This window comes from Carlito syrichta, unplaced genomic scaffold, assembly GCF_000164805.1.
Source record: "Carlito syrichta isolate Samal-C Ts95f unplaced genomic scaffold, Tarsius_syrichta-2.0.1 Scaffold304713, whole genome shotgun sequence".
In the NCBI taxonomy this organism is placed as follows: domain Eukaryota; kingdom Metazoa; phylum Chordata; class Mammalia; order Primates; family Tarsiidae; genus Carlito; species Carlito syrichta.
Genome location: NW_007248809.1, coordinates 667,188 through 681,524, shown reverse-complemented (window position 1 = coordinate 681,524; position 14,337 = coordinate 667,188). Strand labels below are relative to the sequence as shown.

Here is a 14,337-nt window from a genome sequence, read left to right as displayed (position 1 = left end):
TGGACTATCTGTTTTTTAAAATTTGGTAAATCTAACACTGCACCAAAAATTAAAGTTTATTAATTATTTTTTAAGTTTACTTTAACATTTTAAAAAATTGCTTAAAATAAAATCAAACAGACATTTTAGGTAAACAATTATTCCAACAGCCTGGGTTGAAATTATTGTTGAGGTAATTATAGTGACAGAACTGGTGTATAATTCAGTGCCTGTGGGAAGTGCAATTCCTTAACCTCAGATTGTGTACCCAACTACAATCTCAGGAATTTCTTTTGTGTTTGGAAATCCTTTGACTCCAAAGTCATGAAAATTTGCTTTTACTACCCTTGTCTGAGGGCAGGTTCTATACTGTCTCATTGAACTGGTATTGGGAAGGTCACAATATATTCACAAGAAACCCTTTGATATGCTAAACCCAGGTAGAAGGCCACAAACCTCAGTGGAAAACATGATTTTAAGGTCATGGTCCATAGGTTCCTACCACAGAGGTGGTAAACTGTAGCTCCCAGATACCCCACCCCTTATCTCTGCTTCAACCAGGGAAGTTCTTCTGTCTGTTTTATTGTTCTTCCATGTAACATTTCATTTAAGCAAGGGATTCTGCAATTCAAAAATTGTAAACCACTATTAATTTAATCTATTAAATTTGGTGTATTTTTAACTGAGCAGCAGTATCCCAAGAATGCTGACAAAAGAATCATAACTACCTAAAGAAACATCCCTAAGTGTGTAGAAGGGCTTCGTCCTTGACTCTGTGTCACTCAAAATTGTTGTTAATGGCTTGGATAAAAATGTATGTGACATGCTTATCTAAGTGATAGATAGCAGGAAGATACCAGGAAAACATCCTGTTGAGAAGATGGGTCCACAACTATCTAAACCAAATATTTAAAGTTAAATACACTAGGAACAAAGTTTTTCTCATGTTAAAAATCCCAGAATGAGGAAGGTATGGTCTTTTTTCTACTTTGAATAAACAACACTTGAAAACTGTGAATAAATTTTGAGTCCATAATTCAGGAGAAATGTCTATAAAGAGGAATTTAGCCAAGGAGAGAGATGAGAATGTCGAGAAGTTTGAAAACCATAAGAATAATCCCTCAGATGCACATAGAACATCAGTTTACAAAGTACCATGTTCATGTATGTGTCTTCATATACATCTTCATGTATGTGACCAAATATAAGTAGAGATTGACAGAACTAAGGATAGTGAGCCTAGCAAAAAGAAGGCTTAAGGCAGTTTTATTTCAGAGTTTAAGAAGTGTACATTGGAGAGAAATTAGACATTTTTTTGTGATCCAGAGGGCAAAATAGAATCGGTGGGATAAAGTTACCTAGACAGAAATTTCAATTAACAAAGCTAAGCAGCAGTGAAATGGACCATACTTTGTGAGGCCGTTCATGCAGAAGTAAAATGACTCTGTGGCCAGAACATGTGGAAAAGACTCAAGCATTGATGGAAGCTAGGCTTTCAAGGCTCCTTCCAGCTCTGAGATTCTAAGTAGCAAAAACATACTCTCTTGTGTTCTCAGTTTTTCCTTTCCTCCCTATAGACCTTCTGGTTTAATGAAATGAAATGGTGTCTGGTAAATTCCCATCTACCTCTTGGAGGGTGTGATACATTTCAAAACAGCTATAAATTCTTCCCTTTCCTGCATCCACATCCTTGCAGTGTGGTGTTTCAGATCCTTCTGTTAAGAGATGGAGTCTGTTTCCCCACACCATGAATCTAGCTTGGCCATATAACTTGTTATTATGTCACAAAAGAGGCTTGAAAAGTACTTGCACACTGGGACTTACTCTCTTACTGCTCTTGGAAACCCTGTACATACTGCCATTATGTGCATCAGTCCACACTGGCCTGCTGGATGACAAAAGGCCATGAGAAAACTCAGGCATCCCTAACCTACAGTGTGTGCAGCTCCAGCTGACAGCCTGTCAAATGCCAGACATGAAAATGAGGCCATCCCACATCATCCAGCCTCCAGCTGACCTGCGACTCACCACATCCGTAAGCAAGACAATCAGAAATCAGCAAAGCCAATCCAGATCAGAGGAACTGCCCAAACAACCCACAGAGTCATGAACTAAATTAGAAGGTGGTTGTTTCAAGCCACTAAGTTCTGGGGTAGTATGTTATACAGCAAAAGCTTACTGATAACGTGAGTGATCACTGGATATCCCCATTATAAATCTACCCTAAGGCCAAATAAGACATTTCTTTGAGTTGTGACAGTGATACACTATGGGTACCATGCTGGGCTAAAGTTCATCCTGTTTGCTCAGAGATTGCATGGTACATATGTAAACTACTCCTTTTCCAAGTTTCTTGGTCTTGGGTTGTTTAATGTCACTACATCTTTGGAAGTTGGACTCCATTGTTGGCAGATGACCTGTGTCCCAAGATCTCACTGCCCAGGAACTGATCAAGTGTTTAATGTATTTAGTTAAGAGAAAGCACTAAACTGAAGTCACCCAACTTGTTGGAAGTCCTCCTGAAAATACGCAGTCATAGAAGGTCAGAGCTGGAAAAGCCCTCCAAAATGAGCTAACCCAAAACCTTCATTTGACAGATAAAGAAACTGAGCCTCAAGAAGTTAAGCATCTTGCTCAAGATTGCATAGCTAGGAGATTAGAGTCCAGGTGTCCTGACTCCTAGTCCTAGGCTCTTTTTCTCCCAAACTAGCTTTTTAAGTTCTGTTTTCTATCTCTGTCCATTGGTGTATCTGTGGACAAAGTGTCGATAGAAGTAATTCACAAACATCTTTTGATTTAGTGTTGTGTATGAACATCCTTAACTAAATGTGGTGTATTCTTCCATAACTGTCTTCATTTTATCGTTGTTCCTTCCTTAAATTATCATATTTTCTTTTTTCCATATATTTTAGTTGCTATTTATGCATATTGTTTTGTCATAGGAAAAGAGTTTCCTCCCTGTGCCATTGAGGTCTATAAAGTAGTGGAGAAAGCTGATTATCCCAGGAATGAAAATGGAGAAATTGCTGCTATTATTCATCCGAATCTCCAGGTAACAAATGTGGAAAATAATAACACTCTACTTTTGAGTAGAACATTACAGTTCATACATTTTACATACTTTAGCTTATTTGATGTTCTCAAAAACACTGCAGTATAGGGCAGACAGGCCTTCACTCAATAAATATATATTACTGAGCCCACCTGTGCTGGGTCTGGGTCTACGTCAGTAAGCATGGTCTGTACTCTCATGCAATTTATAGTTTAGATATATTAAAGTCTAAACTATAATCTAGAAATTAAGATAACCAAATACTATAGCAGAATAATGGGTGGGGTGTGGTCAGACAGGCCTTTTAGAGAAAGTGCAATTCCTACCCCAGTACAATAGGTAGGAATTTTTATGTCATTTTAATATTAAAAAATAGGTACTTAGAAGTTAGATCCCTCCCATAGCCTTACAGCTATCCATAACAGATCCAGAACTAATATTCTTTGCAGCTGACCACATGGCTACTATTTCCCTGTACTCACTACTGAATAAGTTAGAGAAACAATCAGAGCCTCTTTCTTTGAAATGTCTGCTACCACTCTCTGATTCTCCTCAGAACCCCAGAATCTACTCCTTGCCTTGCCAGGTTTGATATGTAAAAGCATAGTGAAGGAGGAAGAAAAGGCTCTTAGGAGACTCTAGGAAGTTTGAATCTGGAAAAGGCAAGATGAACAGCAGGGAGAAGCAAAGGTTTCAAAAAGTTAAAATTTCCATTCCCCATTGTGAGTACCGTATGCACTCTCAGACCTCAGAGATGGGCGAGACCTGATAAATTATCTAGTCTGGGACTTTCAACCCCCGCTACATGTTACCTAGAGAGCTTTTTAAAAAGTAACAATGTCTGGACTCTACTCTGAGATAATCTGATCTTATTGACTTGGGTAGTCAGGTTTGAAAACCACTGATCCAGTTCAAATCCCTATTTAATGACTGTAATAGTCATCAGACTCTCAATGTAATTAAGTGGCCTGCCCAAAAATACAGACTAGTGGAACAAATCCTGTTTTGTGACTTAATGGGACCCAGGTGGAAACCTGAAGCTGGAGCCTTAGGCAATGTGTTAAAGGAAAGATACAGATTGCAGGTGAAAAAGGAAGAAGGCACTAAGGTGAAAAAATTGTTAAGTACAAGAAACAGAGGCCAAAGTGATGATCCCATAACAAGCTAAAACAGAATTTTTCAGGTTTGAGAATTCCTTGAGAATATTCTTGGGGAGTACAAAAATAATCCTGGGGAGGATGAGAAGTGAGATTAATGAGAGCAATAGGAAATCAGGTTAGTGGTAGGTCTTGAAAGGTAGGAAGAATAGTTTTGATTTGATAGACAATAAGGAATGGCTTAGTATTCTACAGGAGGGATTGATTGCTAAATTATTTCTTTTTTAAAATTTTATTTTATTTTAAAATTGCGGGGTACAATTCAGGGCTGGTATACAAATATTCATTGTGCAGGTCACCCTTGTTGATGAGGTGTGGCCCCTTCCCCAGGCAAATTTCGACTAGTCAATCCCACCTCCCCCCGTACTTACCCTCACCTCCCCCCCACAGTTTCCCTCTACTGTCAATCCTTTTCCTATAGTATTACAGTAGTTATTCAAGGTCCACTTATGAGTGAGAACATGTGATACTCAGTTCTTTGTTTCTGTGTAAGATCAATTATTTCTATAAATATTTCTTAATCACAACTAAGTCTGTCCTATACCTAAGATTCAAGATAGGCAAGGTCCCTGAAGGAGCTTCCATACCAATGGGGAGAGAACAGACCATGAATAAGTAAGCAATACACAAATCAGAAAATTTCCCACTGTAATAAGTGCTATAGCCTAGGCTGGGCACTGTGGCTCATACCTGTAATCCCAGCACTTTGGGAGGCCAGATGAAAGGATTGCCTGAGTCTAGGGGTTCAAGACCAACCTGAGAAACATGGCAAGACCTCATCTCTACAATAAAATCAAAAAATTAACCAGGCACACACCTGTAATCCCACCTACTTTTGGAAGGTTGAATTGGAAGAATTGCCTGAGCCCAGCAGGTTGAGACTACAGTAGCCATGATCCTGCCACTGCACTCTAGCCGGGGCAACAGAGTGAGACCTTGACTCAAAAAATAAAAATAAAAATAAGCCTAACAGTATAGCAGAGGGTTCCAATTAGATAGAGTGGTCAGAAAGCACCATCTCTGAGATGATGGCACCGAAGCCGGAGCCTGGAAGATAAGAAGTCAACCACATGAAAAGCAAGTGCAAAGGTCCTGAGGCTGGGACATACTTGGGGCATTTGAAGAAGAGCAAGGAGCCCAATGTCCATGGAGAGTAGGAGCAGAAGACAACAGACCCTGGAGCCAAAGACATAGGCAGGGCCCTGGTTCTAAGTCTAGATTTTGTTCTAAGAATGATGATTCTTAATCAGGGACGCTAATTAGAATTACCTAGGGGACCCCTGCCTGGCAATGTCTGGAACCTATCACAAACTACTAATACAGTGCTTCTCAAACTCAGGCCATATGATCATCTGAGAAGCTTTTTAGGAATCCTCAAAGGGAGGCCCAAACTTCACCTGTACGATGACTACTTATGTACCTAATCCTGAATTGTACCCCACATCTGTAAAAAAAAAAATTTTCAAAAAAAATTGTTTTAAAAATAAATATAAATTTTTTTAAAAAAGAAATCCTGACTCCTGGGTCCCATTCCCAGAGAGTCTGATTTAATTCATCAAGGGGTAGACAGGGAATCGGTTGCACCCACCAGGTAATTTTCATGTGACCCAGGCCTAGGAAGCACTGCCCTACATGGGGATATCTGCAGATGGGGCTAGCCATATGTGTATTGAGGAAGTTCCTTCAGTGGTTCTGGGATAAGATTGCCTGAAAACCACTGGTCTAGAGAAGTAGTCTCAACTGGGCCACCTTGTAAAATCATCTCAGTCTTTAAAACAATAAAAACAAAAAAACTGAACTCTAAATAGGTAGCACGAGGGATCGGAAGAGGTAGGGACAGAGTTATGTGTCTTGATTATGTGGTTACAGTTTCTATGACTTAATGCTATGCATATACCAAAACTCATAGAACTATAAATAAAGATGAGTGAATTTAACTGTATGTAAATTTTAAAAATAATGATGTCTGTGCCCCACTCTTGAGATTCCAGGTTGATTCATCTAAGATGGGGCCAATCCCTCTATCCATACATATGTATATTAACATCCCAGGTGATTATCACGTGCAGCCAAAATTAAGACAATTGCTGTGAGGCAGTGCTTCTCAAACATGAATGTTGTGCATGGGAATCTTTGGGGCGGTTGTTAACATGAAGATTTTGATTTGGTGGGTCTGCAGTAGGGGATAAAATTCTGCTTTACTGGCAAATTCCTGGGTTTGACGCTGCTACTTCTAGGAAATGTTAGACATGCAGAACCTCAGGCCCCCCACCCCATCAGTATCTTCATCTTAACAATCCCTAGATGATTTGTAAGCACATCACAGTTGGAGAAGACCTGACTTAACATTCCTGTGGTATGATAGCTTTGGTGCTTGAGGGCTGAAAGATCTTAATCCCTGGTGCAGGGCCTTTCAGATAATGCAGTCGTTACCCTAACATGAGAGCACATTTGGAACGCATCCACCTGTTTCAGACTTTTCTCCAGTTCACCATCACCTTCTCTCACAATCCTGATCAGAATAGTCTCCCCAAATGCAGGTATAGCGTGATGCATTTTTAAATTCCAGTAGTAGAATTTGTTGCACACAGAAAGCTCTCAGTGGGTGTTTCCTAAATTCTGCTGAACAGATTTTAACTTCAGCTTGCAAGAGGAAGAATATGCACTTAGGTAGACATGCATTTAGTTTTGACTTTCGATATTATACATCTCTTTGGCAACATTCAAGGTAATCCTGGTATTAAAGCAAACTTTACGTGTGTCAATTATAAAAATGAAAAGGGGAACTTTAAAAACTGCTGCCAAAATTAATTACACAATTTCAGTTTAGTCAGATCACTCATATGCCTCTCAATGCCTCTCTCAAATATCTCTTTTAAAAGAATAGAATGCTACAATTTGTTAGTTGTCTAGAGTCTGGCATAAAATTTTAAAGTTGGAGAAAAGCAAAATGTAATTCGTTCATTTTAATTGTTTCTTGAGAGGATCAAGACTGGAAACCACTGCACCCTGGAGATCCCGTGTTTTTAACGCTTGATGGGACGACTATTCCATTGGATGGAGACTGTACTGTGTATCCAGTGTTTGTAAATGAGGCCGCATATTATGAAAAGAAAGAAGCTTTTGCAAAGACAACTAAACTAACACTCAAGGCAAAAAGTATTTGCTCCTCTTTACATTAGAAATCACTCCAGCTTACTTGATATACAGTATCTTGAAAACCTCTACTAGTTTTGTAAGCTCCTCAAGAGCAGGATGTGCCTTATTCAACGTCACCATTACACCTAGCACAACAGTGCCTTACTCAGCACACATCCAAGCAGATTTTTTAAATTAATGAATGTCTTTTAACTGTCTCATGTTTTATGTTTGTAGTTTATTCAAAGAAGTGTTTTCTATTTCTGAATAGTTTATTATACATTATACTTTGATGGTTTAACATTCTTAATAAACAGCAATTATAGTCTAAACATAAAATTGAAATTGATACTATATATAGAAAGTTATTAACTTGAATACAGAATTAAATATACATCTTCAACAACAGACATACCTCTTTTTATTGCACTTCAAGTTATTGCACTTCACAGATACTGCAATTTTTATAAATTGAAGGTTTGTGGCAACCCTGTGTCTGGCAAGTCTGTTGGCACCATCTTTCCAACATCATGTGCTTACTTCATGTCTCTATGTCTCATTTTGATAATTCTCACAACATTTCAAACTTTATTATTATTTTTATATTTGTTATGGTGATCTGTGATTAGCAATTTTTGATGTTAATATTGTGTTTTGGGGTACCACAAACCATGCCAACATAAGACTGTGAACTTAGTAAATGGTCTGTATGCTCTGACTGCTACACTAACCAGCCATTTCCCTGTCTCTCTCCCCCTCCTTTGGCTTCCCTATTCCCTGAAACACAATAATTAATAACTCTCACAACAGTCTCTAAGTATTCAAGTGAAAGGAAGAATCATACTTCTCTTACTTTAAATCAGAAGCTAGAAATTATTAAGCTTAGTGAGGAAGATATGTCAAAAGCTAAGACAGGTGAAAGTTCAGCAGGCTAAAATCTAGGCCTCTTGCCCCAGTTAGCCAGTTGTGAATGCGAAAGAAAAGTTCTTGAAGAAAATTAAAAGTGCTACTCCAGTGAACACATGAATGATAAGAAAGACAAGCAGCCTATTGCTGCTATGGGGAAGGCTTCAGTGGTCTAGACAGATCAACCAGCCACAACATTCCTTTAAACCAAAGCCTGATCCAGAGCAAGGTCCTAATTATTTGATTCTGTGATGGCTGAGAGAGGTGAGGAAGCTGCAGGAAGCTGTCAGATGTTGGTTCATGAAATTTAAGAAAAGAAACCATCTTCAAAACATTAAAGAGCAAAGTGAAACAGCAAGTGTTGATATAAAGGGAGTTCTCTAGAAAATCTGGCTAAGATGATTGATGAAGGTGGCTACTCTAAACAGAAGGTGTTCAATTTATATGAAACAGCCTTCTGACAGAAGAAGATACCATCTACGACTTTCCTAGCTAGAAAGGAGAAGTCAATATCTGGCTTCAAAACTTCCAAGGACAGGCTAACTCTCTCTTTAGGGGTTAATGCAGCTGATGATTTAAGTTGAAGCCATTGCTCATTGACCATTTCAAAATTCCTAGAGCCCTTAAGAAGTATGCTAAATTTTTGTATATCTAACCCTGAATTGTACCCCACATCTTTATAATAAAACAAGAAAAATTTTTATAAAAAAATACTTCTGTAAAGTAAAAACAAGTATGCTAAATCTACTCTGCCTGTGTTCATAAGTGGAACAGCAAAGCCTGAATGACAGCATTTCTGCTTACAGCATGGTTACTGAATATTTTAAGCCCACTGTTAAGACCTACTACTCAGGAAAAGAAAATTCCTTTCAAAATATTAGTGCTTATCGACATTACAATGCACCCAGTCACCCAAAAGCTCTGATGGAGATATGCAAGAAGATCAATGTTGTTTTCATGCCTGCTAATACAACATTCATTCTGCAGCCCATGGGTCAAGAATTTTGACTTTCAAGTCTTATTATTTAAAAAATACACTTTATAAGGCTGTAACTGTCATAGACAGTGATTCCTCTGATGACTCTGGGCAAAATAAATTGAAACCCTTCTAGAAAGATTTCACCATTCTGGATGCTATTAAAAACATTCAGGATTCATGGAAAGAGCTCCAAGACATCAACATTAACAAGAGTTTTGAAGAAATTGATTCCAACCCTCCAACCCTCATGGACAACTTTGAAGTGTCCAAAACTTGAGTGAAGGAAGTCATGTGGATGTGGTGAAAATAGAAAGAGAATTAGAGGTGGAGCCAGAATACAGGACTGAATTGTTACAGTTTTATTATCCAACTTGAATAAATGAGGAATTGTTTCTTATGGATGAGCAAAGAAAATGGTTTCTTGAGATGGAATCTACTCTTGGTCAAGATGCTATGAACGTTATCAAAATGACAACAAAGGACTTAGAATGTTTCATAAACTTGTTGATAAAGTGGCAGTGGGGCTTGAGAAGATTAACTCCAATTTTAAAAGGAGTTCTCCTGTGGGTAAAATGCTATCAAACTGCAACACATGCTATAGAGAAGTCTTTCATAAAGGGAAGAGTCCATCAATGTGGCAAACTTTATTGTCTTATTTTAAGACATCACCACAGCTACCACAGCCTTTATCAGCCACCACCTTGATCAGTCAGCAGCCATGAACATCGAGGCGAGACCCTCCAGCAGCAAAAAGATTACGAATCACTGGAAACTCAAATGATCATTAGCATTTTAGCAATAAAGTATTTTTAAATCAAGATATGTACATTGTTTTCATAGACATAATGCTATTGCACAGTTAAAAGACTATAGTATAGTATAAACATAACTTTTATATGCACTGGGAAGCCAAAAAATTTTGTGTGACTCGTGTATTATATTTGCTTTATTGTGGGGGCCTGGAACCAAACCCATAATTTCCAAGTTTTGCCTGTAAGGTATAAGTGCTGTTAGAAACTAATGGTTCAGGCTTGCTATTTTTAAAATTATCATATTTGAATTAATGATAATGTACTAAGTATCCTGTCTATAAACTTTAGCATTAGTTGCAATATCTGGAGAAGACTTTTAAATGCTCTTTTGCAGATGAAATGTGAAAACAAATGAGGACTGATGGTAAAAATGACATTATGAGTAATCAGGAAACTCTGAATGGTCCTTTGTCCACAAACAGACAACAACCCACACAAAGCATTGCAGCTCTATTGTGTCCACTTGCCCTGCTGACCTCAGGGAGCAGAAAACCTCCTTCAGACGTCTCACATGCCCCTTGAGAGACTAACGTTCCTTTCCGGCATGGAAAATTTGGAAGAGCTGTCTCCACAGCTGTCACTTCTCATTTTGAAAGAGTGTACCTACCCCTATGCCCAGCCAAGGTATGAGGAGGTCTTTGGGTTCCAGCTGCTGCCAGCATAGGTGGTGAAGGCCAATAACAGAGAACACAAATAGAAATGTGACCCAAACCCACTTCCCTGGTTTGCAAATACAGTCTTTCAAGACATTCTGCCATGTCCTATATTCCCAAATCCCATACCTCCCCCGATTCTTCTCCTCAAAGGACCTTCTGCTGAATGCTGCCTCCCTCCCTTTCCAGGACCCTCCCCGCCCTCCTCACGTAGGCCATGGCAGCCAGGTAAAGAGTATTTTTACCCCCATGATTTGGACCCCAAGAAACCCATGATTATAGTTTCAAATATATTTACCAAAAATTCCAACATTATCTGGGATATATATATTCATTCTTCCAGAGTGACTCCCAATAAGCCAATTTCACTCCATATTCAATGTTCTATAGACTATAAATTGTTTCTAAAGTTTTCACCATTTATTTTTATACTTTTTCAAAATTATTTTTATTGGAATAGACTCTCTTCTGAATTCTGTAGTAAAAATGTGATTTATCAGCTTTTGCACATAAAAAGTTTTACCGAACTTCCTTCTCCTGCTGTGAATGCTCTGTTGTATTTTATTTCTGGGTCAAATCTTTCCAGATGTAAGTTTTGGCAAGAATACTTTATTCTTCCATCAAATTTTAGTTACTAGTAAAATTTACAATGTGCAACTTAGATCACAGTGATTTTATTCAGTTTGAGGGATTGATTATCAAGACTAATTTTTCCTTACTCAATCTTTACAGTCTTTAGTGTTTTAAAAATCTGTAACATATTGCAGTGTGCTTTTAGGCACTTTTAGTTTTATTTTGATTATTTCTAACAATCTACAAACTCATCTTTCTCATTTATAAAATGAGAATGATCATAATAGTAGTGTCCCTCTCATGGGGTTACTGTGTAGATTAAGTGGGCCAAACCATAAAATCACTTAACTCAGTGCCTAGCACAGAAGGTGTACTTAATAAATTATTCAAGTTCCAATTCCTAGCACCCAAAGTCCTTCATGATCTGCCTCTCCCTCCCCCATACCTCCCTAGACCCATCTCCCTTCCACTCTCTCTGTTCCAGGGCCCTTCATGCTGTTTATTCCTGGATGCCTTCACACAGACTGATTCTTCCACTGAGAAGTGTCTCCCATCTTCCTCCATCCCCTCCCTCCACTCAGACCCCACTCTAGCTAATTCCTGTTTTTCCTTCAAAATGCAATTCAACTTTCATTTCATGTACAAAGCTTTCTTGGTCCTCCTCGACCTGAGTTGCCTTTCGGACCCTCTCTCCTTCTAGCCTATCTTAAGGACATTAACAGTGTTTTGTCTGTCTGTCTGTTTGTTTGTTTGTTTTCAGTGTCTACGGTCTAATAAGTGCCCAATAAAGGTTAGCTGAATAAGTGAGTGTACTCAAACATCTTTTCCTTCCCTACTATAACATCCTCATATTCCCCCAATGCTCTTTCCTTCTTTTTTCCTTCTTTTCCAGTCACTTCCTGAGTAATCTCCCCCATCACTCCCAAGTAAAAGTCACTCTATTCTACACTCTTCAGATTGTTACTATGTCCCAAAGGATAGCAGAAGGAAAAACCCTTTTAGAAAGTCCGCCAACTCAAAGGAAAAGGGGGGGGCGGTTCACACTTAATAATTTCCCTGCACAAAATCTTTTGGTGGCTTTTCCTTAACCTTGTTATGAGATCTCAAAGCCTCATGATGGCTGTACAAGCCCTATACTCTAGCCTCTGCCCACCCCTCCAGTCTTATTTTATAGCATTTGGCCTCTTGCTCCCAGCAGTTTGGCCACACAGGCTTCTCCAGTCCTCAGATGCACCAAGCTCCCTCCTCCCTTAGGGTCATTGCCCACATTTTTCCCATATCTTGAGAACCCTGCTTCACCCACACGTTCTTTTTAACTGGATGATGCAGGAGTTTTATTGCTCTGGGTGGAGAGTGGGCAGGAGAAGGGATCCAAAGCTTAGAAATATGGATGCAGGATTGATGGTCCCAAGTTGAAGATGGTTCCACCTTATGGGTTACATTTTTGCTGTATAAAAGGACCACTGACAGCTCCTGAAAGGGAAGTGGCAGTGACACGGACTTTAAAAGTGTGATAGTTTTGAAATAACTACCAAAAAATAAAACAGATGAAGGAAATAGAAAAACAGTTAAGCAAAAGTAAGGGCTATTATAAAGAGTAAATGAGACAATATATATAAAGTGCATGGCACATCGTAGGCACTGAATAAATCTTCATTTCCTTCTCCCCTCCTTCCACCGACTTTAATGGAAGAAATTGTCTTATTCATATTTGTATCCTCTGTCACTGCACATACTGCATGCTCAATTTGTGTTAAATTGATTCTAAATCTTCACACGTAGTAGGTGAGATATGCTTTTGTAGAACTGGACAGAATCTGTTACTTTCCCCCAGAATTTTGCTGCTATTGTCAGAGAGGTAGCTGGTGTGGTGAGAAAAGATCTCTTGTATCTCTTGATACAGGACTAACTAAACTTCAGAGAACCTGGATCCTCGGGCCAGGAAAAAGTGTTGTGAACTTTACATGTCATTCCGTCTGTCTCCAAGTCTTGATTTCCCCACCTGCTAAACTGGGATATACCACCAAAACATGATAGTAAGATAACCAACATAGCATACAATCTCAAAGGCTGAAAAATTTGATGTAATCCTTTGGGGAGGTAATTTTTCACAGTATCAAGAGCCATGGCTGAGTACAGTGACTTGCACCTGTAATTCCAGCACTCTGGGAGGCCAAGGGAGCATCACTTGAGCCCAGCAGTTTAAGATCAGCCTGGGCAGCATAATGAGACCCCGTCTCTACAAAAAAGTCAACAAAATTAGCCAGGCATGATGGCAAACACCTGTAGTTCGGCTACTCTGGAGACTGAGGCAGAAGGATTGCATGAACCCAGGAAGTCAAGGTTGTAGTGAGCTGTGATTGCACCACTGCACTCCAGCCAGGACAACAGAGTGAGACCCCAACTCAAAAACAAAAACAAAAAAAAGAGCCAAAAAATACTCATACCCATTGACCTAGGCATCTCATTTCCATAAATATATTCCTCAAGAGGGATTTCCACCCTTTTTCTATTCTATTACCCAAATGCTCCCATGGCCGGCACATTCCTAGATTAAGAGCTAAAGCTTATTTAAGCTAGGATGTGAATCATGTGCAATTCTCATTTCTTTGCCACTCAGCGAGGCACATTCCAGTAAAGGAAGCTATTCTGGAAATCATCTGAATTAAGGAAATAAATGCAATATTTCACTTATTAATAAGTTGGTTGCAAGTTCCTCAACTCATCAAGACAAAGCAGTATCTTGGCATTTAAGCTGAGAAATGCCATCCGTATGAAATAACTCAAAGGGACGAGAAAATGCATATACATATGAGTTGAGTTGACAGGCCATAATAATAGTAATTATATCAACTCGTTCATATCCATTCTCTTGTTGCCTCCTCATGAAAATCCTGTGAGGTAGATAGGATGGAATTATACCTTCTGTTTTCCGGGTGAAGACATGGGATTATATTCATTCAAAATAAGTTGCAAGCCAGGCATGATGGATAGAGGACTTGGGGGGGGGGCGGTCACATGGCCTGAACTCCTAACATTATCTGGTTGTGAATCCTTGGGGATGTTACTTCAACTCCCTGAGTCTCCT

At 39.0% G+C, this 14,337-nt stretch overlaps 1 long non-coding RNA gene across 1 annotated transcript; it reads left to right on the top strand.

The window, feature by feature from the left end:
• The first annotated feature begins 2,925 nt into the window (after positions 1-2,925).
• LOC103263077 lies at positions 2,926-7,732 on the top strand. Its single transcript, XR_504479.1, has 2 exons — positions 2,926-3,031; positions 7,171-7,732. It is a non-coding gene; the product is annotated as an uncharacterized LOC103263077 (long non-coding RNA).
• The last annotated feature ends 6,605 nt before the right edge of the window (positions 7,733-14,337 follow it).